The 27628-nt window shown below is 38.8% G+C and overlaps 1 protein-coding gene and 1 long non-coding RNA gene across 6 annotated transcripts in view; one reads left to right on the forward strand and one right to left on the reverse strand.

Moving 5' to 3' along the window:
* Window positions 1–25204, reverse strand: part of LOC119520321 (zinc finger protein 709-like) — a 45284-nt gene extending 20080 nt beyond the window's left edge. For 2 of the 5 annotated variants that reach the window (XM_037818090.1, XM_037818087.1), the window contains exon 1: window positions 119–516. The gene's annotated coding sequence lies outside the window, so the exon portion shown is untranslated. Of the gene's footprint in view, window position 1; window positions 517–24865 lie in introns of those variants that run through there. The other 3 variants (XM_037818089.1, XM_037818084.1, XM_037818088.1) reach the window with 2 other exon arrangements.
* LOC119520323 lies at window positions 309–27151 on the forward strand. Its single transcript, XR_005214160.1, has 3 exons — window positions 309–474; window positions 24805–25329; window positions 26061–27151. It is a non-coding gene; the product is annotated as an uncharacterized LOC119520323 (long non-coding RNA).
* Window positions 27152–27628: the final 477 nt, after the last annotated feature.

Below are 27628 nucleotides of genomic sequence, written 5' to 3' on the forward strand. Positions count from 1 at the left end.
CCTGACAATGCACCGCCGGATCCGGGCCCACCCCGACCACCCGGCCACACCGGCGGGGCAGGGAGATGCAGCCTGAGACCCGCAGAGGAGGCGCCGCGGGCGGCAAGGCCGGACCGACCTCAAAGCGGTGGAGGGAGCAGGAGGCCGCGGCGCTGGGGAAGGACGGCACGCGAAGCCGGAGCGGCCAGGGCCGCGCAGGGAACCCAGGCGGGCCCTTTCACCGCGCCGCACTTGCGAGTTAAGCAGCACGCAAACGGAAACGAAAACCTGAGGCCCGGACAGGGAGTAACCGATAAAAAGTCCGTGGGCTCAAGGTCGCTCACTTCCGCTTCCTGTTTCGGGGGAGAGAGCGGAAGGGGCGGGGCCCTATATGCCTACGCAGAGGGCTCTGCCCGCTACCCGTGGCTTCAGGCTACTTCGCCTTCACTTTAAACCTGAGTTAATTCTTCTATGGAAAAGAGCGTTCGCGTTTAAGTAAGTATATAACCTTAAACGCGGATTTCAGAGGTGAAAGTTTTCCGATCTTCTTCGGAAACAGAGACAGCAGGTGGTTTTAAGTTTGGCCATTTGCAAACAATTTAACATTTAAATGCTTTTCCTTTTCTGCTACACCTAAATATTATCCATCTTAAAAATTCAGAATGAGAGGTAGGCATTCATCAAATGCGAGGAACAGACTGTGAACGGTGCAGTTCTTCTGAAGAATGGCAATTATGAATATTTTTTATTACTTTCTGAGCCATAGCGTATAATAAAGAACATAAACTGCACTAATTTTAATTGTACAAGATGGATTTTACATTAGAATATACATAACCACGTTTGAGATCAAGTTAGGAAACATTCCCAGGGCCACAGGATTCCCTGCTGCCCTTTTCCCACTTGAAATTCTCCCTACATGCAATCAAAGTCCTGTTACCTCCAGGAATAAGTTTTGCCTGTTTTTGAACTTAATATCATTGGAGTGATATTGTATGAATTCGGTTGCCTCTGACTTCATCTACTCAACATGTCTCATCTACTCAACATGTCTGTGGGATTATCTATGCTTTTGAATATACCAGTAATTTGTTCTTTTTTTGCTCTTGCTCTGTAGAATTTCATTGCCTGAACATACCGTAAATTAAAAATCATGGCTCTGTTAAGCTTTGTATTACAACCCAGGATATGGACAATCTTGTTGAATGTTTAATGATCATTCAGAAAAAATATTTCTTTTGCTGTTGTTGGGTGGAGTGTTCTCTAAATGTCAGGTCATATTGACTGATAGCCTTCTTGAGGACTTCTATATGCTTGCTGACTTCTATTTCCTTTTAATTTTTTTCTATATTGTCTTGGCATTCCATCAGTTGTTGCTTATATATTTTGAGGCTTTGTTATTAGCTGGGTACACATTTTGGATTGTTATGTCTTCTTGTTGAATTCATCCTTTTAACATTTTTTAATGCCCTCTCTTCTGATAATTTTAAATTTAATAATATATTTTTTCTTTTTTCATTTTTTTTTTGTTATAGAAGATGTGAGTTTTCAGAAAAATCATGCATGAAATACAAAATTCCAAAATATCTCCCACACTGTTACACCAGGCATTACTGCAGTAACTTGATTACAATTGAGGAAAGTATATTACAATTGTAATATTAACTATAGTCCATTGTTTATTGTTAGGGTTTACTGTGTTGTACAGTTGTATGGTTTTTTTTAAATCTTATACTAATAGTATATATGCAACTTAACATTTCCCCCATTTGACCACATTCAAATATAAAATTCAGTGCTTCTAATTTCATACACAATGTTCTGCTAACATCACCACAATCCATTACCAAAACTATTTCATCACCCCAAACAGAAACTCTATACCAATTAAGCATTAACTCCCCATTCTCATCCCACTCCAGCCCCTGGTAACCGTTATGCTAGGGCCTGACTCTATGAAGTTGCTTATGCTGATTATTTCATAGAAGTCATACATTTGTCCTTTTATGACTGGTGAATTCCACTCAACAGGATGACTTCAAGGTTCATCCATATTGTTGCACAAATAAGAACTTCATACGTATTTTACAGCTGAAAAATATTCCATCATATGCATATACCAAATTTAGTTTATCCATTCATCACATGATGGACACTTGGACTGCTTCCAGATTTTGGCAATTAGGAATTATGCCACTATGAACATTGGTGTGCAAATAACCATTTGAATCCCTGCATTCAATTATTTTGGTTATATAACTGCAAGTGGGACTAATGGGTTATAAAGTAATTGTATTAGTTAGAGTTCTCTAGGGAAACAGAAACGAGATATCTATAAATATGAAATTTTATAAAAGTCTCTCACACAACTGTGGGGATGCAAGAGTCCAAATTCTGTAGGGCAGGATACATGAGTCCAAATTCCGTAGGGCAGGATGCACAAGTCCAAATTCCGTAAGGTAGGCAGAGAGCTGGCAACTCCAATGAAGGTCTTCGATGAACTCCCCAGGAGAGGCTGGATAGCTGAAGAAGAAATGAATGTTCTCTCTCTTTTCCCTCAAAAGTCTTCAACTGATTAGATTAAATCCAGCAGATTGAATTCTCTTGTTTGGAAGGAATGCCCTTAGTTGATGTAATCAGCCACAGATGCAATCAATTGACTGATGATTTAATAAACCAGCTTTCTGGTTTATTAACCAGCCACAAATGTACTTGAAGTAATGGTTAGGCCAGTGCTTGCTTGACCAGACACCTGGGCACCATTACCTAGCCAAGTTGAAACATGAACCTATCCATCACAGAAGTCAACTTGCTATCAATAAAAATTAAACTGTAATCAATTTATGATGTTAATTGTAACTCCCATGTTAACCATAAAGAAAATAATGTAAAAATCTACACCAATGGAAATAAGAAGTGATTCAAAGTGGTTCATTATATAGGATCATCTAAACAAAAAAGGAAGGCTATAAAGAGGAAATGAGGAGGAAAATGGTATAAGAAATAAACAAAATTATCAAAATGGCAGAAATAAGTCTTACTTTACCAGTTATTACCTCAAATCTAAAAGGATTAAAATCTCCATAGCAGCATTACTCACAACTGCCAGAAGATGCAAACAACCCAGGTGTCCATTAACTGGTGAAATGGATAAACAAATTGTGGTATATACATATGATGGAATATTATGTTGCTGTAAGAAGAAATGAAGTCCTGATGCATGCAACAACATGGATGAACCTGGAGGACATTATGTTGAGTAAAGTAAGTCAGACACAAAAGGACAAATATGGTATGATCTCACTAATATGAAATTAGTATAATGAGAAAACTCATGGAGTTAATATGTAGAATATAGTTTACCACAAGAGAGAATGAGTCTAGAGAATGGGGAAATGGTGCTTAATTTGTGCAGAATTTTAAAATATGTGTGATTGCAAATATTTGGAAATGGATAGAAGTGATGGTCACACATTATCATGAGTGTAAATAACAGCACAGAATCGTGTGTGACAGTGGTTGAAAAGTGAAGTTTAGGCTTGTGTATATCACTAGAAGGAAAGCTGGAGGATGAAACAAGGGACTGTATAACATAGTGAACCCTGTTGTAGATGATGAAGGTGGTTAATAGTACAAATACAGGACTGTTCTTCCATGAATTAGAATAAATCTATGTCACAATTTCAAGATGTTAAAAAGGTGTTATATAGAAAAAATGAAACTGAAGCAAACTATAGACTATACTAACAGTAATATTTTAATGTTCTTCCATCCATGATAGCAAAGTTACCACCATGAAGCTGTGTCCTTAATAGGGGCATAAAGGGGGCATGGGGTTTTCTTTCTGGAACTATGAAAATGTTCTAAAATTGATGTGGCAATGTAAGCGCTTCTCTGTCATTATACTGAGAGCCACTGATTGTACACATAGGGTGGACTATATAGTATGAATAAAACTTTGTTAAAAAAAGATCATCTAAACAAAGAGGAAGGCAATAATGGAGTAAAGGCAGAGGAAAAAATGTATAAGAAAAAAAAACAAGTAGCAAAATGGCAGAAATAAGTCTTGCCTTATCAGTAATTACTTTAAATCTAAATGGATTAAAATTTCCAATCAAAAAGCAGAGTTTGGTTGAATGGATAAAACAACATTAATCAATTATATGCTGTTTACAAGTTACACATCTTAGACCAAAGATTCTAACGGTGAAGATGAAGGATGGAAAAATATTTCATGCAAATAATAAACGGGATGGCTTTATTATCAGACAAAATAAACTTTAAGTTAAAAGCTGACTCAGAATACAAAGAAAATGGGTATTATATAATCAATAAAAGGATCAATTCAACAAGAAGATTTAATGATCACGAACATATTTGCATCTACTGAAAGGGCTGCAAAATATATGAAGTACACACTGATGGAACTGAGATGAGAAATACACATTTCTACAATAATGGCTGGTGATTTCAATATTGGATAACAGCTAGATAAAACTCAACCCACAAAGACAGGACATGAACCACACTATAAGCCAACTAGCACTAAAGACATACATAAATCCCTTCACCCAAAAAGAGCAGTATGCACATTTTTCAAAGGCATATAGATAATTTTCCAGGACAAACTATATCTAGGGCACAAGAGATGTCTCAATAAAAATCAAATATTGAAATCATACAAAGTAAGTTCTCTAAACACAATTGAAGGAAGCTGGAAATCAATAACAAGGGGGAAATTGGAAAAGTAAATGAATATTTGGAAATTAAATAGCACACTCTTGAACACCCAGTGGGTTGAAGAAGAAATTACAAAGGAAATTGGGAAATTCTTAGAGATGAATGAAAACAAAGACAAAATATATCAAAACATATGGGATGCAGCAAAGTGAGTGCTCAGAGGGAAATGTGTAGCTCTGAACATCTCTATTAAAAAAGAAGATACTTCAAATTAAAACCTAACTTCACATCATGAGAAACTAGAAAAAGAAGAGCAAAGTTAATCCAAAATTAGCTGAAGGAAGGAAATAATATTGATGCAGAGATAAATGAAAAAAAAAGAATAAAAAGTGAATGAATCAACAAAACTAAAACTTGTTTCTTTAAGATACTAATAAAAATAACAAAGTTTTAGTGAACTGAAAAAGAAATGAGAAAATATACAAAAATTAACATAAATGACAGTGACATCACTACTGGCCTTATAGAAATTAAAAGGATTACAAAAGAATACTGTGAATAATTGTATTCCAACAAAACAGACAATCCTAGTGAAATGGACTAATTTCTGGAAAAATACAAATTACTTAAACTGACAAGAAATAGAAAACCTCAACAGACCTATACTAACTACAGGCATTGAATCCATAATGAAAAAGCTCCTACCACAGAAATGTCCACAATCAGATGGCTTTTTCATGAATTCTACCAAAAATTTAAAGAATAATTAACACCAGTACTTCTCAGATTTTCCAAAGAATTCAAGAGGAGATAAGATGCCCTAATTCATTCTATGAGGTAAGCATTGCCCTAATACCAAAATCTCATAAAACATCACAAGAAAAGAAAACTACAGACCAATTTCCCTCATAAGTGTACATGGCAGAAATCCTTAACAAAATACTAGGAAAGTGACCCAGTAGTATATCAAAAGGCTTATACCCCATAACCAAGTGGGATTTATCCCAGGAAAGCATAGGTGATTCAACACGCAAAAGTCATTGTAATATACCACATAAACAGAATGAAGGGAAGAAACAATATTATTATCTCGATAGACACAGACAAGACATTAGGAAAAATCCCACACTCGTTCTTGATAAAAACACTCAGAAAACTAGGAACAGAAGACCATTTATGAAAAAATCAACAGATAATATCTTAATGGTGAAAGACTTCAAGCATTTATGCAAAGAAACTATAGCTGCTTTCACTGCTATTCAATATTGTAATACGATTTATAACCATAGAAATTATACAAGAAAAAGTAATATATAAGGTATCCAAAATGGAGAGAAGTAAAACTATATGTACAGAAATGTGATCTTATATAAAAGAAATATAAGAGAATCCACTAAAAAACAATTAGAGTTAATAAACAATAAACAATTTCAGCAAAGTGGCAGGATAGAAGATCAATACCCAAAAATCAGATGTGTTCCTATACAGTAGTGTGCTGGATTGTATATATTATGTCCACAGAAAAAGTCATATTCTTTAATGCAATCTTGTGGGGGCAGACGTTTTGGTGTGGATTAGGTTGGAACATATTGGTTCAATTTCCATGGAGATGTGGCCACACCCATTCAGCATTGGCCTTGATTAGTGTACTAGAGGCTTATATGAGCTCACACATAGGAGCTCACTGTGGTAGCTGAGACAGACATTTTGAAGGCAGCCATTGGAAGCTGATGCAGACATTTTGGAGAATGCCATTTTGAAATGCAACCCAGGAGCAAGCAGACGCCAGCCAATGGCCTTTCTCCAGTGAAGGTACCCTTTGTTGATGGACACTTTATGGCCTTAAGACTGTAACTGTGTAACCAAATAAACCCCCTTTTATAAAAGCCAATCCATTTCTGGTGTTTTGCATTCCGGCAGCATTAGCAACCTGGAACAGATTTTGGTACCAGAGAGGTAGGGTGCTGCCGAGATTGCAAATACCAAACATGTTGGAATGACTTTTTAAAGGGATAAGGGGAATATTCTGGAAGAATTGTGAGGCGCTTGATAGATAAGGCCTAAACTGCTTTGAAGAGACTGTTTGTGGAAATATGAACTCTAAAGATACTTTTGATGAGGACTTGAGCAGAAATGATGAATATCTTGTTGCCAACTGGAAGAAAGGTGATCCTTGTTTTAAAGTGGCAGAGAATTTGGCAAAATTGAATCCTGGTGTCAGATGGAAGGAAGAATTTGAGAGTGATGAGCTGGGATACTTGGCTGACGAGATTTCAAAACTGAAAGTTGTGGATATAGCATGGCTTCTATGTGCAGCTTATAGTAAAATGCGAGCAGAGAGAGGTAAACTTAGAACTGAACTGTTGGGTTCAAAGAAACCAGAAACTGATGGTTTGGAAAATTCTGGGCCTCCAGTGGGTGGAACCCGAGAAGCTACAGTCCAACATGAGGATTTAACCAAAATGGAACCTGACTGCCATTTCAGTACAAGCCAAGATTGGAGATGGCATTATCCAGAAAGGATTTGTGGAAAGTCCTATTGTCTGACAGCTTTGACCCGTGTGCTTCATGCAAAGCCAACAGTATTTTTGCAAGATCTTTATAGACGGAGCCACTGTTGGTCTGGACTGGAGGAGACAGACAAGGAACAAATTGAAGGAAAAATTTCTTCAAAGACAGAGCCATGGAGGCTGAGGTCTGGAGTCAAGAGGTCTCTGGCTGGGAAAGCAGAGTGGCCGACACGCATGGAAAGGGTGAGTTTGCCCCAGAGGTGGAGGGTGGGCCTTCTGCCTTGATGCTTAGGAAGAGTTCTGCCACCTCAGGCCCCAAAGAGGGTGGAGCACATTCCCAGGGGATTGGGGAGAGCCTGGCCACCAACCTACTGTTCTGAAGGGGTTGACCATGTGCCCCAAAGATGGAAGAGAATCTGGATGCTGCCCTATATTTGAGGAGGATGGGGCCAAGAAGGTGGTCTCCCCAATTTGTGGATATGTTGGAGCACTCACCCCAGCGTTTGAAGAGAAAAGGGCTGCCAAGAAAGCCTTTGGAAAGGGTTGGACTCCTACTCTCTCAAGCCCCAAGTATACAATGTCATTCTGTGAATGACTCTCAGACTTTGAAATCTAATGGAGTTTGCCCTGTGGGTTTTAGGAACAGTTTGGTCCCATAAACCCTGTTTTCCTTACTGTTTCTACTTATGGCAATGGGAATGTTTATCCTATGAGTGTCCCTCCTTTGTATATTGTTCTAAGCTTCACAGGTCCACAGCCAGAGGGAAATTTTGCTTTTGGACAGACCACACCTATAACTGATTTTGATGGGATCTTGTACTTACCTATTCTTACTGAAATGATTTAAGTTTTTGTGATATTGTAATGGGATGTATCTATTTTATATTTCGAAGAATATGTTTTTCTGGGGTCCAGGGGGTGAAATGTGCTAGTTTGTACATATTATGTCCCCCAGAAAATGCCATATTCTTTAATGCAATCTTGTGGGAGCAGACGTATTAGCATGGATTAGGTTGGAACCTGTTGGTTCAGTATTTCCATGGAGGTGTGGCCACACCCGTTCAGCATGGGCCTTGATTGGTTTACTAGAGCCTTATATAGGCTAGACATAAGGAGCTTGCTCCTGTAGCTGAGACAGAGATTTTGAAGACAGCTGTTGGAAGCTGATGCAGACATTTTGGAGAATGCGATTTTGAAATGCAACCTGGGAGCAAGCAGATGCCAGCCATGTTCCTTCCCAGGTAACAGAGGTGTTCCGGACACCATTGGCCATCCTCCAGTGAAGGCACCTGATTGTTGATACGTTACCTTGGACACTTAGGGCCTTAAGACTGTAACTGTGTAACCAAATAAACCCCCTTTTATAAAAGCCAGTCTATTTCTGGTGTTTTGCATCCCGGCAGCATTAGCAAACCAGAACAAGTAGCAATGAAAAATCTGAAGAGGAAATTAAGAAAACAGTTCTGTTTACAATACCATCCAAAAGAGTAAAATATCTAAGAATACACTTAATTAAGGATAAAAAGACATACTGGAAACCATAAAACACTTTGAAAGAAATTAGAGAAGAGCTAAATAAATGGCAACATACTCCATGTGCATGGATTTGAAGAGTTAATACTCTTAAGAAGTCAGTATTAACCAAAGCAATGTACAGATTAAAGAAATCCCTATCAAATATTCAGCAGATATTTTATACAGAAATAATAAAGCCAATCCTTACATCCATATGGAACTGCATTGGCCCTGAAGAACCAAAACAATTTTGAAAACAACCTTTTTCAAGGTTGGAGGACTCACACTTCCTGATTTAAAATGGTAGTACAAAGCTACAGTAATCAAAACAATGCAGTAGTGGCATACAGATACACAAACAGATAAATGGAAAAGGAAGAGACTGAAAGTCTAGAAATTAACCACAAATGTATGGCCAATTGATTTTTTCTTTTTTTAAATTCATTTTTGTTAGAAAAGTTGTATGTTTACTGAAAAATCATGCAGGAAATACAGAGTTCCTGCACATACACACAATCACACACACTTATATACAACCAATTTTCCTATTTTTAACACTTTGTAATAGTGTGGCAACCTTGTTACAATCGGGGAAACAATATTATTTAAAATATGCTATTAACTAAATTCCATAGTTTACATTACGGTTCATGGTTTCTGCTAGTCCTATGGTGTTTTAAAAATTTTTATTCTAGTAACATATATAGAACCTAAAGATTCCCTTTTAACCACACTCACATATATAATTCAATAGTGTTAGTTACATTCACAATGTTGTGCCATCACCACAATCCATTACCAAAATTTCCCATCACCCCAAACAGAAACTCTGTACCAATTAAGCACTGACTTCCCATTCCCTGTCTCCACCCTGGCACCTGATAACCTGTATTCTAGCTTCTGGCTCTATGAGTTTGCTTATTCTAACTATTTCATATCAGGGAGATCATACAATGTATGACTGACTTCTTTCAAGCAACATGATATCTTCACAGTTTATCCATGTTATATCATGCAAAAGAACTACATTCCTTTTTATAGCAGAATAACATTCTATTGTATGTGTATACTGTATTTTATTTATCCACTCATTGGCTGATGGACAATTAGGTTGCTTCCATCTTTTAGTAATTGTTAATAATGCAGCTATGAACATCAATCTGTGAATATCTCTTCACTTCCCTGCTCTCAACCCTTTTGGGTAAATAACTAGAAGTGGGGATGCTGGGTAATTCGGTAATTCTTTACCTAACTATCTGAAGAACTGCCAAACTGTCTTCCTGAGTGGCTGCACCCTTTTACATTACCATCAACAATGAACAAGTGTTCCTATTTCTGCACATCCTCCTCCAACACTTGTGATGTTCATCTTCTTAATAGTAGCCATTATAATGGATGTGAAATGGTACGTGTGCCAGTTTGAATGTATTGTGTCCCCCAAACACCATTACCTTTAATGTAGTCTTGTGGGGCAGACGTTTTGGTGCTGATTAGATTTGCTTGGAATGTGCCCCACCCAGCTGTGGGTGATGACTCTGATGAGATATTCCCATGGAGGCATGGCCCCGCCCATTCAGGGTGGGTCTTGATCAGTGGAGTCATGTAAATGAGCTGAGTCAAAGAGAAGGAACTCAGTGCAGCTGTGAGTGATGTTTTGAAGAGGAGCTACAGCCAAGAGAGACACTTGAAGAAAGCACAGGAGCTACAGATTAGAGACATTTTGCAGATGGCCATTGAAAGCAGACTCTTGCTCCAGAGAAGCTGAGAAGGACAAATATCCCAAGTGCAACTAAGAGTGACATTTTTGAGGAACTGCAGCCTAGAGAGGAACGTCCTGGGAGAAAGCCATTTTGAAACCAGAACTTGGAGCAGACGCCAGCCACGTGCCTTCCCAGCTAACAGAGGTTTTCCAGATGCCACTGGCCATCCTCCAGTGAAGGTACCCGATTGTTGATGTGTTACCTTGGACACTTTATGGCCTTAAGACTGTAACTCTGTAACCAAATAAACCCCCTTTATAAAAGCCAATCCATTTCTGGTGTTTTGCATTCCAGCAGCATTAGCAAACTAGAACAACACCCTACACAAAAATTAACTCAAAATGGATCAAAGAACTCAATATAAGAAACAGTACCATAAAACTCCTAGAAGATAATGTAGAGAAAGATCCTTCAAGACCTTGTATTAGGAGGTTGCTTCTTAGACCTTACACCCGAAGCACAAACAACAAAAGAAAAAAAAATAGATAAATGGTTACTCCCCAAAATTAAAGCCTTCTGTACCTCAAAGGAATTTGTCAAAAAGGTCAAGAGGCAGCCAATTCAGTGGGAAAAAGTATATGGAAACCACGTATCTGACAAAAGACTGCTGTCTTGCAAATATAGCGAAATCCTACAACTCAACAACAATAGTACAAACAACCCAATTATAAAATGGGCAAAAGACATGAAAAGACACTTCTCTGAAGAGGAAATACTAATGGCTAAAAAACACATGAAAAGATATTCATCTTCACTAGCTATTGAGGAGATGCAAATGAAGACCACAATGAGATCTCACACCAGTTAGAATGGCTGCCATTAAACAAACAGGAAACTACAAATGCTGGAGAGGTTATGGAGAAATTGGAAGTCTTATTCATTGCTGGTGGGACTGTATAATGGTACAGCAATTCTGGAGGATAGTCTGAGGGTTCCTCAGAAAACTAGATATTGTGTTACCCTTCAATCCAGGAATTTCACTTCTTGGTATATACCCAGATCTGAAAGCAATGACACGAACAGATATTTGCATACCAATGTTCATAGCAGCATTATTCACAATTGCCAAGAAATTGAAACAATCCAAATGTCCTTCAACAGATGAGTGCATAAACAAAATGTATATACACACGATGGAATACTATGTGGCAGTAAGAAGGAATGAGGTCGTGAAACATATGACAGCATGGATGAACTCTGAAAACAATGCTGAGTGAAATAAGCTAGACACAAAAAGGGAGCTATTGTATGTTACACTAACGTGAACTCTGTGTAAAATGTAAAATAAATGTTTTATATTGTAGAATGTAGGGGACCTAGAGATAGACAGCAACTAGTGAAGGGGGAACAATAATCCAATAAAAACAGATAAGATATTGAGGATAATCTTAATGATACGGGAATAGTCAGGAATGACTGTGGTTTGTTAGGTTTCCTGGGATATGGTAGGAACATGTTGGAAGCAATGTAGTTATTTTAGGTTATTTGTTTTTCTTATTCCTTTTTTGTTTTATTTGAAATATTGTGTTAATTTTTTGACAAATAAAGTTTCTTTTTTTAATGTGGGAAAGTTTAAAATATTCACAGATAAACAGAAGCTGAAAGGGTTCATTAAAAAGAGACCTGCCCTACAAAATTACAAAAAGGAGTTCTGCCAGTTGAAAAGTAAAGACAGGAGAAAGGCCTGGAGGAAAGTACAGAAATGAAGAGTATGAGTAAGGGTCACTATAAGGATAAAAAGAGAGAAAAGATAGATCAGACAAATAAAAGCCAAAGGATAAAATGGTTGAAGTAAGTGCTGCCTTTACAGTAATAACATCAAATGTTAATGGATTAAACTCCCAATCAAAAAACACAGACTGGCAGAATGGATAAAAAATATGATCCAACTCTATGTTGTTTACGAAAGTCTCATTTTAGACCCAAAGATCCAAATAGGTTGAGAGTGAAAGAATGGAAAAAGTTATTCCATGCAAGCTGTAATAAAAAAGCTTGGGTAGCTTTACTAATGTCAGACAAAATAGATTTTAAATGCAAAACTGTTTTAAGAGAAAAAGAAGGACCCTATATATTAATAAAAGGGGGCAATTCTCCAAGAATAACAATCATTTGTGCAGCTAATCAAGGTGCCCCAAAGTACATGAGGCAAACACCGGCAAAACTGAAGGAAGTAAAAGATGTCTCTATAATAATAGTGGGATACTTCAACACAGCACACTCTTCGATAGATAGAACATCTAAACAGAGGATCAATGAGAAGATAGAGAGCCTTTCTTTTTACTTGGATTATCTTTTATAATGAACCACTTTGAATCATTTCTCATTTCTTCTGGTGTAGATTTTTATGGTTATTTTTATGGTTAACATAGGAGTTACAATTAACATCCTAAATTGTTTAAAATTCCACTTCTGTTGATATAAACTTGACTTCTCTGATGGTTAGGTTCATATGTCATCTTCCAGATGATGGTTTCTACTTGGTTAAGAAGCACTAGCCTGATTGTTAATGTGAGGACATTCCACAGAATTATATTATCAATAAATTGATTGCATCTATGACTGATAACATCTACAATCAACTGAGGAGATTTCAGCAGTCAGAAGAATTTCCATGTCTACTTCAGCCAAGCTGCTTCTCCTGGGGAATTCACTGAAAACCTTCATCGGAGTTCCCAGCTTGCAGTTTGTCCTATGGAATTTGGACTTATGCATCTCCACAGTCATGTTAGGCAATTTTTATAAAAATATCATAATATTTACAGATAACTCCTTTCAATTCTGTTTCTCTGGGGAACCCCAACCAACATAGCTTTGGTACCAGGAGTGGTTCTTGAGAAACAAAATCTTAAAAATGAGATTTCTCAAATGGTTCTGGGGTTTATGGAATTGTTTCTCCAATCTCATTATATTCAAAGGCACTAATCATTCTATTTCCAAAAATCAAGATGGCTCTGAGAGTCCATGGCATGAGTTGGTAACAGAGATATCCAAAATATCACCACTGGATATGGCTACTCAAATACTTACAAGAGGCAAGGCTCTGGGTAAGAGTGTTTTTGACACTACAGAGTTTTGTGGAGTAAAATAGTGTTGGCTGTTTCTAAATTCTTTGGATACATTAATAAAAGAAAGGGATGATCTGAAACCTTCAAATTTGCAACTTCAGCACTGCATAAGGAAATGAAAGTTTTTACCTGTACCCTGAAAGAAAATCTTATTTTGTGTAGCTGCAGTCTTGCAATTTCTGAAAATCAGACCCAAAGCCTCATTGTGTGAGGGGCTGAACTACAACATAAACTAAATTCCCAACTTGTATGTTGTCTATTTTTAAAGTGAGGGCACTGACTGGAGAGGAATGGGATCCTGAAAGCTGGAATGGAGACATACGGTTTGATATTAATGGCAGTGGGACACTGAAACACTAGATTCTTCTAAGTCTTTACAAGATAAATCTGTAATGGTATGACCTAAGGAGACAGCTACTGGGCCTCCAGTCTACTGAGGAAACAGCCACCCAATATCCACTTGAAGAGGTTGATGATGCTGTGCCTGATAAACCTGTAGCTACTTCTCCTGAGCAAGCATTCTCACACCTCTGTCGAGATGTATCCTGTTTCGCTAGATGAAACTGCAATTGAATGCTCTGTGGTAATTATCTTGCAGGACACTTCTAATTCTTGTTGACCCACCCCACCAGCCCTCTTTTCCTCAGATCTATAACTATATAAAAGTTCCAACCACCCCACTAGGTGAGCTACAAAGTGTGCCCCATGAGGAGGTATGCTATACTCCAAAAGAACTGCATGATTTTTCCAATTTATATATTCAGAAATCAGGGGAATATGTGTGGCAATGGACGCAAAGGGTGTTGGACAATGGTGGAAGGAATATAAATTGGATTCAACTGAATGTATTGATATGGGCCTGCTAATCAGAGATTCTGGATTCAATGTTTTAGAAAGAGCATGAATAGTTCAGGTGGCTGACTGAAACATGGACCAACAGGTGGCCTACATTACCTAAGGTCAAACTACTAGAATTGCCCTAGAATAGTATAAATGAGGGGATTCAAAAGCTTAGAGAGACTGGAATGTTAGAGTGGATTTAACATACAAGACCTGCTCACCCACCACAGGAATATGTAGAGAATGCATGGAGTAATTTCAGGATATGTAATAAAGTTAAAAAACTATGGTAAAGAATATCGTATATGCTTGTATAAGAAAGGAGAAATGAGAATGAATGTGCATGTGTCTGTGAACTTATATACATATATGTGTTATTTTGGGGGAAAAAAAAACACAGTAACAATAAACCCAAAACTAATGAAATGCATAGGGGATGCATAGGGGATGGGTAAGAACACAGGCATGGGATATAGACTATATTGAGACTCTGGATATGTCTGGAAACACATCAAGTTATACATTTTCAAAATTTAAAATTAAATTTAAAAGAAAGGGATAAAAAAGCAAACCCTAAGTTGAATACAAATAGAAAAAAACGCATCTAAATGAAAATTAAGCTAACCATCATAACCACCATAGAGAAAAGAATTATGTAACTTTTGAATCCAGTACTGACTACTCATCCTCAGTGAGATATAGCCTAAGAATGAAAATAACTGCAAGGAAATAAACTTCACTGAACAGGTTAACTGTTAATAGTAATATTCTTACTGTGATTTTGAGGCTATTTTATTTATGTGTCGAATAAGGAAAATTAATAAATATATTAATGATAATAGGAATCAAGGGTTTTGGTATAAAAGAAATAATATACAACAAAATAAAAGAAGGTACCAGAAAATCCTAAGTTAATGAATTTGAATTGTCACTATAAATTCATGCCTTTTTAAAATTACAAATCCTAGCTTTGTCCACTGAAAGGGCCTAGAATCAATGATACTTATCACTGAGTACACATGCGAAGATTTTGGTTTCTTAAAACCATTCCCCACTAAAAGGTTTCCTTGGCGAAATGAAAAAATACAAAGTGAACCTGGGACACCTTGTGCCAGAAAATAAGGAAGAGCTCAGAGAGTAACAGCGATAAAATTTGAAGGAGCTTCCATTGGCCAAATTTGATACAATTTAAACATCAAAAAGAATAACGATACTAACTGATTACAATCCAATGAATGAAAAAAAATAATAAATCCATAGCAATACTTAAAAAAAGAAAAGTAAAGGAGGGGAGAGAAGGAAAGGTGTTTTTTACAGCACACTACCAGCTAAACACTGAAGAATGACACAATTAGAAAAATCAGTGTTTTGTAACCTCAAAGGACTTATTTATTCAGGCAGGGATAATTGTGGATACTGAAACTATTGGGTGAAACCCTCTTTGAAAACAGAATATTCCCATGGGCCCAAAGTATCACCTACAGATTACTGATTACAAAGGAAAAATGTACATTATCAATGAAGAGATATAGTTATCACCATCTTCAGCAAGCCATCACAGTTAACATCACTAAGAGTGAGACAACCTGCATTTGTATGCCTCTTGACAAATATGATATGAAATATACATGGCCTCTGAAAGACTCTTGGAAAAGATGTTTAACACCAATCTGTTCAAACTTCTATTTTCCAGTTCATGGAAAACATATGGGATAGAACAGGAGTTAGCAAAGTATGGCCTGAAGGCCAAATTCAGCCGAACACATTTTTTTTTTAATCTTCATTTTATTGAGATATATTCACATACCACGCAGCCATACAAAACAAATCGTACATTTGATTGTTCACAGTACCATTACATAGTTGTACATTCATCACCTAAATCAATCCCTGACACCTTCATTAGCACACACACAAAAATAACAAGAATAATAATTAAAGTGAAAAAGAGCAATTGAAGTAAAAAAGAACACAGGGTACCTTTGTCTGTTTGTTTGTTTGTTTCCTTCCCCTATTTTTCTACTCATCCATCCATAAACTAGACAAAGTGGAGTGTGGTCCTTATGGCTTTCCCAATCCCATTGTCACCCCTCATAAGCTACATTTTTATACAACTGTCTTCGAGATTCATGGGTTCTGGGTTTTAGTTTGATAGTTTCAGGTATCCACCACCAGCTACCCCAATTCTTTAGAACCTAAAAAAGGGTTGTCTAAATTGTGCGTAAGAGTGCCCACCAGAGTGACCTCTCGGCTCCTTTTGGAGCCTCTCTGCCACTGAAGCTTATTTCATTTCCTTTCACATCCCCCTTTTGCTCAAGAAGATGTTCTCCGTCCCACGATGCCAGGTCTACATTCCTCCCCGGGAGTCATATTCCACGTTGCCAGGGAGATTCACTCCCCTGGGTGTCTGATCCCATGTAGGGGGGAGGGCAGTCAGCCGAACACATTTTTATAAATAAAGTTGTACTGGAACACAGACACATCCATTCATGTACTAACTGCTGGCTGCCTTCAAGCTATAATGGCAGAGTAGAGTAGTGGCAATGGAGACCACATGGACTATAAAGCTTAAAATAGTTTTTGGTCCTTTACAGAAAAGGTTTGCTGACCCCTGGGATAGAGGAACAAATTAAACAACATTAACATTAAGGGAACAATTAGACAACTCCAGAATGGGGGATATTCGTCAAGACAACTGGCCTGGATACTCCAAAAATTCAATGTCAAGGAAAAAAAGGGATGGGGTGGGAACTGTTCTAGATTAAAAAAGACTAAAGAGGACAGAGGAGTTTGGGCTTGGAGAAGAGACCACCCTGCTCCTCCTTCGGCTGATTCTTCTTTCCGGACCTTCAGTGTTGAACCTGCTGAGAAGTGCGTTTCCCCGGGGCTCAGTCACTGGAACTGAGGAATCTGAATGGAATCTCAAGTGATTCAGCCTGAGGGCCTGAAGAGGGTGCGCTAACCCAAGAGAGCCAGAAGCTTCCCGCCCTGCACACCCATGGCCTTGGGCTCCCCAAAACATTCCTGGGATTCACCCAGGAGGTGCTGGCGCTCTGGATCAAACAGCAGCATCCGCAAACGGTACATTTTTAAGATTAAGTGTTATAAAAAAGGCTTGAAGAATCCAAGATGGTGGATTAGAGCAAAATACTTGTCCATGAAAAACACTAGATAAAAGACAGAAAATACCAGTTCCAGGGTTGTACCAGCTGGACAAGGTCCGCTACATCCACAGTGACTGTGCACTTGGTGAAACCAAAAGTCTGCATTTGGAATCAAATGAGTAAGGCTGCTGGGGAAATGGCAGGTAGCCATACTATGGTGGGGAGAAAACTGGGGTCGGCGTTTGGAGTCATGTTAGTTTCAAAACCCCAAAAGCAGCTGCAGATCCGGCAGCAAGAGCCAAGGAGTTGAGAGCAGTGGGACATGCCTTTCATGGCCCGGGCACCCACCTCAGTATCTGGCATGGGTGACGACAGCCTTTCGCACACCCGCAGTTAATTCTCCTGGAGTTAGGAATGGCCCAGTGCAGCAGGTGGAAGACCATGGAAGTGGGAAGTTCCCATGCCCAGTACAGCCATCATTTCAGCAGGCCGGGAGATGACCCTTTGCAGCGCTGCAGCCGAGAGCTTCCCTTGGGATTCTGCTAGCATGTGACGTTGCGCAGTCTTCCTCCATGGAGGCCCATGGAATGCACAGCTTGGAGGCAGGGTCCCACACAGAAGCCCCAAGGGCCCTACACCAACCCCAGGGACCTGCGGGCCCACAGCAGAGAGACACTATCGGGAATCTCAGAGAAGGGTTGGACTCACGCAACAGCTTTAAGACTCCAGGAACAGCTGGAGTTCTGAGTCTAAAAGCCATCTTCCATTCCTAACTAGTTGCACAAGGCACAAGCCCCACCCTCAGGGCTGGTGGCCCCAACTGCACACGGAAATTTGGTGCACTGATTGGACCCCCACAAGGTTTGGACCCCACTCATTGCATAGATGAAGTTGGGGAGAACTGGCCTGAAGACAACAGGTGGCTAGGGAGCGCCATCTGCTGGCAAGTCAGGGAAAGTGCACTCCACTAAGCTGTAGCTCTGACAAATTATAGATAATTGTTCAAATAAGCCTGCATATCCTAAAAGAACCCTATCAAGATAAGTAAATGCCAAGAGGCCAAAAACAACTGAAAATTTTAAAGCATATCAAGAAACCAGAAGATATGAATAACCCAAACACAAACTCCAAAATCAAACAATTAGAGGAGACACAGTACTTGGAGCAATTAATCAAAGAAGTAATCACAAACAACAACATCATGGCACAGGATATTAAGGACATGAAGAAGACCCTAGAAAAGCAAAAAGAAGAATTTGCAAGAGTAAATTAAAAAACAGACAATCTTACAAAAATAAAAGAAACTGTTAATCAAATTAAAAAAGATTCTGGATACACACAGTACTAGATTAGAGGAAGCTGAGGAAAGAACAAGTGAACTGGAAGACTGCAGGCTTTAAAGTGAAAGCATAAAAGAAAGAATGGAGAAAAAATCAAAAAATTTGAAATGGATCGCAGGGATATGATGGACAACATGAAGCGCACAAATATAAGAATCACTGGTGCTCCAGAAGGAGAAGAGAAGGGTAAAGGTCTAGGAAAAGCATTCAAAGAAATTCTTAAGGAAAACTGCTCAGCCCTTCTAAACAACATAAATACATAAATCACAGGCACCCAATGAATCCAAACAGAATAAATCCAAATAAACCCACTCCAAGACATATTCTGATCAGATTGTCAAATGCTGAAGAGAAGCAGAAAGTTCTGAAAGCAGCAACAAAGAAGCAATTCACCACATACAAGAGAAACAATATAAGACTAAATAGTGTCTATGCAGTGGCCACCATGGAGGCGAGAAGGCACTGGTATGACATATTTAAAATTATGAAAGACAAAAACTGCCAACCAAGAATTCTTTATCTAGCAAAGCCCTCCTTGAAATCTGAGGGAGAGCTTAAAATCTTTGCAAACAAATGCTGAGAGAATTTGCTAACAAGAGACCTGCCCTATAAGAGAGACTAAAGGGAGCCCCAAGGGCAGAGAAACAAGGAAAGGAGAGAGAGGTATTGAGAAGGGTTCAAAACTAGAGATTTAGTAAGAGTATGCTAAAGGAAATAAACAGACAGAGGGAAAAAATATATCTGACAAACAAAAACCAAAGGATAGGATGGCTGATTCAAGAACTGCCTTCACAGTAATAACAATGAATGTGAATGAATTAAACTCTCCAATTAAAAGATATAGATTGTCAGAATGGATTAAAAAATATGAACCATCAATATGTTGCTTAAAAGAGACTCATCTTAGACACAGGGACACAAAGAAATTGAAAGTGAAAGGATGGAAAAAAATATTCATGCAAGCTATAGCCAAAAGAAAGCAGGAGTAGAAATATTAATCTCAGATAAAATAGACTATAAATGCAAGGATGTTATATGAGACAAAGAAGGTCACTATATACTAATAAAAGGGACAATTCAACAAGAAGAAATAACAATCCTAAATGTCTATGCACCCAGTCAAGGTGCCCCAAAGTGCGAAGTACATGGCAAAACTGACTGAAGCAACAGAAGCTTCCACAATAATTGTGAGCAACTTCAGTACTTCATTCTCTCCTATAGACAGATCAACTAGACAGAGGATCAATAAGGAAACTGAAAACCTGAGCAATCTGATAAATGAATTTGAATTAATAGACATATAGAGAACATTACATCCCAAATCACCATGATACATAGTCTTCTCTAGTGCTCACGGAACTTTCTCTAGAATAGATCAAATGCTGGGTCGTAAAACAAACCTCAATAAATTTTTTAAAAACTTAAATTATTCAAAGCACATCCTCTGATCACAATGGAATACAATTTGAAGTCAATAACCATCAGAGACTTAGAAAATTCAAAAATACCTGGAGGTTAAACAACACACTCGTAAACAATCAGTGGGTTAAAGAAGAAATAGCGAGAAATTGCTAAATATATAGAGACGAATGAAAATAACAACACAACATATCAAAACCTGTGGGATGCAGCAAAAGTGGTACTGAGGAGGAAATTTATAGAACTAAATGTATACATTAAAAAAGAAGAAAGAGCTAAAATCAAAGAACTAATGGAGCAACTGAAGAAGCTAGGAAATGAACAGCAAACTAATCCTAAACCAAGTAGAAGAAAAAAAATAACAAGGATTAAAGCAGAAATAAATGACATAGAGAACAAAAAAATAACAACAAGAATAAGTAACACCAAAAGTTGGTTCTTTGAGAACATCAACAAGATTGATAAGCCCCTAGCTAGACTGACAAAAATCAAAAACAGAGAAGACCCAAATTAACAAAATAATGAATGAGATAGGTGACATTACTGCAGATCTGAAGAAATTTAAAAAATTATAAGAGGATACTATAAACAACTGTATGCCAACAAACTAGTTAACGTAGAGGAAATGGACAATTTCCTGGAAACATATGAACAACCCACACTGAACAGAGAAGAAAGAAAAGACCTCAACCAACCAGTCACAAGCAAAGAGATCCAATCAGTCATCAAAACGCTTCCTACAAATAAATGCCCAGAGCCAGATGGCTTCACATGGGAACTCTACCAAATTTTCCAAGAAGAACTGACACCAATCTTACTTACACTCTTTCAAAACATTGAAGAAAATGGAATACTTCCCAACACATTTTATAAAGCTAACATCACTCTAATACCAATACCAGGCAAAGATGCTACAAGAAAGGAAAACTACAGGCCAATCACCCTAATGAATATAGATGCAAAAATTCTCAGCAAGATACTTGCAAATCGAATCCAAAGACACACTAAAAAAATCATACATCATGACCAAATGGGGTTCATTCCAGGCACGCAAGGATGGTTCAACATAAGAAAATCAATTTAATTAACAAATCAAAAGAGAAAAATCAAATGATCATCTCAATAGATGCCGAAAAAGCACTCAGCAAAATCCAACATCCCTTCTTGATAAAAACAATTCAAAAAGTAGGAATTGAAGGAAACTTCCTCAATATGATAAACAGCATATATGAAAAACCCACAGCCAGCATAGTACTCAATGGGAAGAGACTGAAAGTCTTCCCTCTAACATCAGGAATGAGAAAAGGATGCCCGCTGTCACCACTGCTATTCAATATTGTGCTAGAAGTGCTAGTCAGGGCAATCTGGCAAGACAAAGAAATAAAAGGCATCCAAATTGGAAAGGAAGAAGTAAAACTGTCATTACTTCCAGATGATATGATCTTTTATCTGGAAAGCCCTGAGAAATCGACGACACAGTAACTAGAGCTAATAAATTTAGCAAAGTAGGAGGATACAAGATTAATGCACCTAAGTCAGTAACATTTCTATACACCAGAAATGACCAAAGTGAAGAGACACTCAAGAAAAAGATACTGTTTTCAATAGCAACTAAAAAAATCAAGTCCCTAGGAATAAACTTAACCAAAGATATAAAAGACCTATACAAAGAAAACTACATAACTCTACAAAAAGAAATAGAAAGGCACCTTAAAAGATGAAAAATATTCCATGTCCACAGACTGGAAGGCTAAATGTCATTAAGATATCAATTCAGTCTTTTCAACACATGGGGCTGGGAGAGTTGGCTATCTATATCCAAAAGAATGAAAGAGGACCCTTACCTCACACCCTACACAAAAATTAACTCAAAATGGATTAAAGACCTCAACATAAAAGACAGTACCATACCTCTATTGCTCAGATGTGGCCCTCTCTCTAACTGAGCCACCTCGACAGGTGAACTCACTGCCCTCCCCTCTACGTGGGACCCGACTCCCAGGGGTGTAAATCTCCCTGGCAGTGCAGAATATGACTCCCGGGGATGAATCTGGACCCGGCATCGTGGGACTGAGAGTATCTTCTTGACCAAAAGGGGAATGCAAAATGAGATGAAATAGTTTCAGTGGCTGAGAGATTTCAAACGGAGTCGTGAGGTCACTCTGATGGACATTCTTATGCACTATATAGATAACACCTCTTAGGTTTTAATGTGTTGGAATAGCTAGAAGTAAATACCTGAAACTACCAAACTCCAACCCAGCAGTCTGGACTCCTGAAGACAATTATATAATAATGTAGATTACAAGGGGTGACAGTGTGATTGTGAAGACCTTGTGGATCACACCCCCTTTATCTAGTGTACGGATGAGTAGAAAAATGGGGATTAAAAACTAAAGGACAAATGGGGTGGGATGGGGGGATGATTTGGGTGTTCTTTTTTCACTTTTATTTTTTATTCTTGTTCTGGTTTCTTTCTGATGTAAGGAAAATGTTCTGAGATAGATTGTGCTGATGAACGCATTACTATGTTACCATACTGTGGACAGCTGACTGTATACCATGGATGATTGTATGGTATGTGAATGTATTTCAATAAAACTGAATTTAATTAAAAAAAAAAAAAAAAAAGACAGTACTATAAAACTCCTAGAAGATAATGTATGGAAAGATCTTCAAGACCTAATAATATTAGGTGGTTACTTCCTAGACCTTACACCCAAAGCACAAGCAACAAAAGAAAAACCAGATAAATGGGAACTCCTCAAGCTTAGAAATTTCTGTACCTCAAAGGAATTTGTCAAAAAGGTGAAGTGTTAGCCAACTCAATGGGAAAAAATTTTTGGAAACCATGTATCTGAGCAAAAGACCGGTATCTTGCATATATAAAGAAATCCTACAACTCAATGACCATAGTACAGACAGCCCAATTATAAAATGGGCAAAAGATATGAAAAGGCAGTTCTCTGAAGAAGAAATACAAATGGCCAAAAAACACATGAAAAAATGTTCAGCTTCACTTGCTAATAGAGATGCAAATTAAGACCACAATGAGATACCATCTCACACCAATTAGAATGGCTGCCATTAAACAAACAGGTAACTACAAATGCTGGAGAGGATGTGGAGAAATTGGAACTCTTATTCATCGTTGGTGGGACAGTATAATCATTCAGCCACTCTGCAAGACAGTCTGGCAGTTCCTTAGAAAACTAGATATAGAGTTACCCTTTGACCCAGCAATTGCAATTCTCCGTATATACCTGGAAGATCTGAAAGCAGTGACACAAACAGATATCTGCAAGCCAATGTTCATAGCAGCAATATTCAAAATTGCCAAGAGATGGAAACAACTCATATGTCCTTTAACAGATGAGTGGATAAATAAAATGTGGTATATACACATGACGGAATACGACACGGCAGTAAGAAGGAACAATGTGAATCATACAACAACATGGATGAACCTTGAAGCTATAATGGTGAGCAAAATAAGCCAGGCACAAAAAGAGAAATATGCTAACATTAATGTCAACACTGAAAAATGTAAAATAAATGGTTTATAATGTAGAATTTAGGAGACCTAGTGATAGATAGCAATTAGTGAAGGGGGAATGATAATCTAATAAGAACAAATAAGTTATCCTGGGTAAATTTAACATTCTGGAAATGCCCAGAAATGACTAAGGTTTGTTAATTTCTGGTGGGTATGGTAGCAACAAGTTCACAGAAACATTATCTTTAGATTATCTGGCTTTCTTATTCCTTTGCTGGGTTATAGTCTGTATATTTTCTTGGGATAGAACAGAAACATGTTGGAAGTAATGTAGTTATTTTAGGTTAGGTGTCTTTTTCTTATTCCCTTGTTTTGGTTTGTCTGAAATGTTTTTTTATTATACGATTTATTAAATTTTTATATAGTTAATTGTTAATTAAAAAAAAAAGTCCATACAATTCTAATTTCTGGTACTAGCATAACGAAGCCTGCCTCCTCTTCAAAACGGACCCATCCATTTTCAAGCGTTGTGGGTACCTTCAGGGGCAGTTGCGCTCAGTCGAGTATTCCTGCTTAGCTGTACTAGAAACGCTTGCGGTCAACGTATGTTCACATTTCTATAAATTTACAAATCCTACAAACCTAAGAATGCATCTTAACACCTGAGTATGTAGCATTAATAATTGTTTACTCGCATCCACAGATCAAAATTCACAGATTTAAAACTTCTGCAAAAATGTTCAAAAAATAGGTTGGGGTGATGAATGCACAACTATGTGATGGTACTGTAAACAATTTATTGAACACTTCGGCTGATTGTGTGTTACGTGAATATAACTCAATAAAATTGAATTAAAAAAAACTTCTGCAAAATGCAAACTAATCTGTAGAGGCAGAAAGGCGATCAATGCGGAGAAGGGAGAGGAAACGATTGCGGAGACAGAAATAAAAAGGGGCACGACGAATCTTTGTTCAATATTTTGAATGTGATTGTTTCGGGGTGTATCATATGTACTTATCAAAACGTACACTTTAAGTATGTGCATAATTATATGAGAACTACATCTCAATAAAGCTGTTTAAAAAATTCCTCTAGCATTAAAGAAAAAAAACAAAAAGAAGAAACGGCCCTCTTGGAACTTGCACCCAGTGCTCACCGGAACACGCCGGAATCGCCAGATCCGTGAAGACAGAAGGACGCTGGGGCCGGAATCAACGTGCCCCGAACGGCGGGAGACGGTTTTCTTTCAGGAGAAAGGACACAAATGCTGCTCTGGAGGCTTCTTACAAGGTGGGGGCTCAGCGGATGGAGGAAAGGCCCCTCCGACGTGTCGCGACCACATTTCCGGACCCGCCTCCTCCCGGGACCGGCGACCTCAGCGGCCGCCCCGACCCGACCCAACCTTGCGGGGAGGAGAGACCCGAGAGGACCGAGGGGCTCCAGTTAATGTCAACGATAGAACTGCCCTTTGACCCCCGCCCCAGTACCCATCCCACCCCACCCCGAGCCCGTTCTGTCTCGCGGACCACACCAGGGCGGGGACGGCACCGAAGCGGACGATCTCGCGAGACACAGAGGCCTTAGTCTCGCGGACGCACACTTCCGCTTCCGGTTCCAGAGGTAAGCGTAAGAGGCGAAGCCCAGAAATTCGGGCGAGGGAGGGGGTGAAGTACAGAGCAGAGACAGTGGCAGGCGGGAGTCCCGGAACTGGTCCGGCCCGGGGGCGGTACCAGGGCTATTGGGCGGAGCCTGGGTGGGAGCAAAGGCCAGAGGGCGTGGTCACGGCTGGAGACCAGAACGCGAGGCTGAAAGCAGACAAGAGCCAGAGGGCGGGGTGAAGAGAGCTCCAGGCCTGGAGGGCGCGGTCGGGGCGGGGAGTAGGCCTGGGGGCGTGGCCTGGGCCGGGGGTCAGGCCTGGGCCGGGAAGGGGGCGGGGCCTCGCTTCTAGTCCCTCTCTGTCCAGCCCCGGGAAAGCCCAATAAAAGTTTTTCTTCCTCCCTTTCTCTGCCTTCCCCCGAGCCTATACAGCAGGACACCAGGCTTAGAAAGATACCTGCCAGTCCACAATGGATCACGCCTCCATTCATCCCCTTCCTTTTTTAAGGCTCTTGAAGAGAGTTTAAAAAATTCTCCTTAAATGGGTTGTACTTTTCCTTAAGAATAACTCCTAGACACTATAACTAGACACATTTAATGTTTCCTTTCATTTCTCAACTGGATATTTTTGGGGAGTTCTGGGGAATGGTATCGCTTGAGCAGCCGGATTGAGAATCGAATCACAGATGTAAATCAGTGTCCAGCTAATACCGTATTACCCAACAAACCTGAATTCCTTTCATCTTCCCCCTTAGGCAGGGCGAAAAGGTGAATAAGCTAACAAATGTTAGCTACTTCTCTTCGTTCCTGCGTTGTGAAGATACAGGACTTGACATGGCAAATCAGGTAACGTGCTGCCATCTGCTGAGAACAAAGAATATTACACTCCATAGCAAGCAACTTTATTGAAACCAACCAGAAAATCTTCCTTCCCTGCAGGAACGTTCTCAATATTTGGGTTTTAGCATCCGCCTAAGCTTGGGCTGTTGGGAATGAGACAGGACAGTTTAACAGATGAGAACACTGAAGCCCAGGGTCATCTACACCCAATATTTCCACTTCATCCCCAGCAAACAGGCTAAAGGAATTTAGGGAGCGTCTCTGAATTCCTGGAGAAAGAGTGAATGGCAAGTGCAAAGGTCCTGAGGCGGGAGAGGGCTCATCCTCTTTGACCAACAGAAGGCCAACAACTGAAATGGTTTAACTGAGGCGGACAAGATGGAGACTAGCAGAAAGCGACGGTCGAAGTAATGGAGTCAGATCATACAGGGCCAGTTAAGCAACTGTAAGAATTTTTGGTTTTACTCTGAGCAATGGGGAGCCAATGAAGGGTTTTGAGCTACCAGAGTGAAATTATCAGATATACATTTTTAAAGGAGCTCTGTCTTTTGCACTCAAACCCTAAGATCTGCAAGTATCTCAAAGGAAAAGCAGAAAAACTTCTTTTGTAGGGAGAGATAAGTGAAGCTTTAAAATGTTTTTGCGTCTAAAGAGGGGTTTTGGACATGGGCCCCACTTAAGAAGTGTTAAAGTTCGGGATCCTGTGGGGAAGAGGGAAGCTTAACTGAAGGAAGCCTTAACTTTCTTCAAGAGTCCAGGCTACTGGGTTGGAGTATGATAATTTCAGGTATTTACTTCTAGCTATTCCAATACATTAAAACCCAGTAAGTGTTATCTATGTAGTGCATAAGAATGTCCACCAGAGGGACCTCTCGACTCCATTTGAAATCTCTCAGCCACGGAAACTTTATTTCATTTCATTTTGCATCCCCCTTTTGGTCAAGTCAATTAATGAGTCCACAAATCATTAAAAACCTAAATAAGTCTCTTCTCAGTTTCCCAACTCAGGAACATCTTTTTTTTTTTTTTTTTTTTTTTTTTTTTTTTTTTTTTTTTTGCATAGCATATTCCAATAAAACTTTATTTATAAAAACAGGTGGCCTGCAGATTTGGCCTGTGGACCACAAGTTTGCTATCCCTGGCTTTATTTAATGTGTAATTTTTTTTTAATTAAGTTCATTTATAGTGAAATACATTCACATACCATACAATCATCCATGGTGTACAATCAAATGTTCAAAGTATCATCATATAATTATGCATTCATCACCTCAATCTATTTTTGAACATTTTCCTTACATCAGAAAGAATCAGACTAAGAATAAAAAATAAATGTAAAAGAAGAACTCCCAAATCATGCCCCCATCCCACCTTATTTTTCATTTAGTTTTTGTCCCTATTTTTCTACTCATCCATCCATACACTAGATAAATGGAGTGTGAGCCACAAGGTTTTCACAATCACACTGTCACACCTTGTAATC

Source organism: Choloepus didactylus, chromosome 25 (assembly GCF_015220235.1).
Source record: "Choloepus didactylus isolate mChoDid1 chromosome 25, mChoDid1.pri, whole genome shotgun sequence".
Classification (NCBI taxonomy): domain Eukaryota; kingdom Metazoa; phylum Chordata; class Mammalia; order Pilosa; family Megalonychidae; genus Choloepus; species Choloepus didactylus.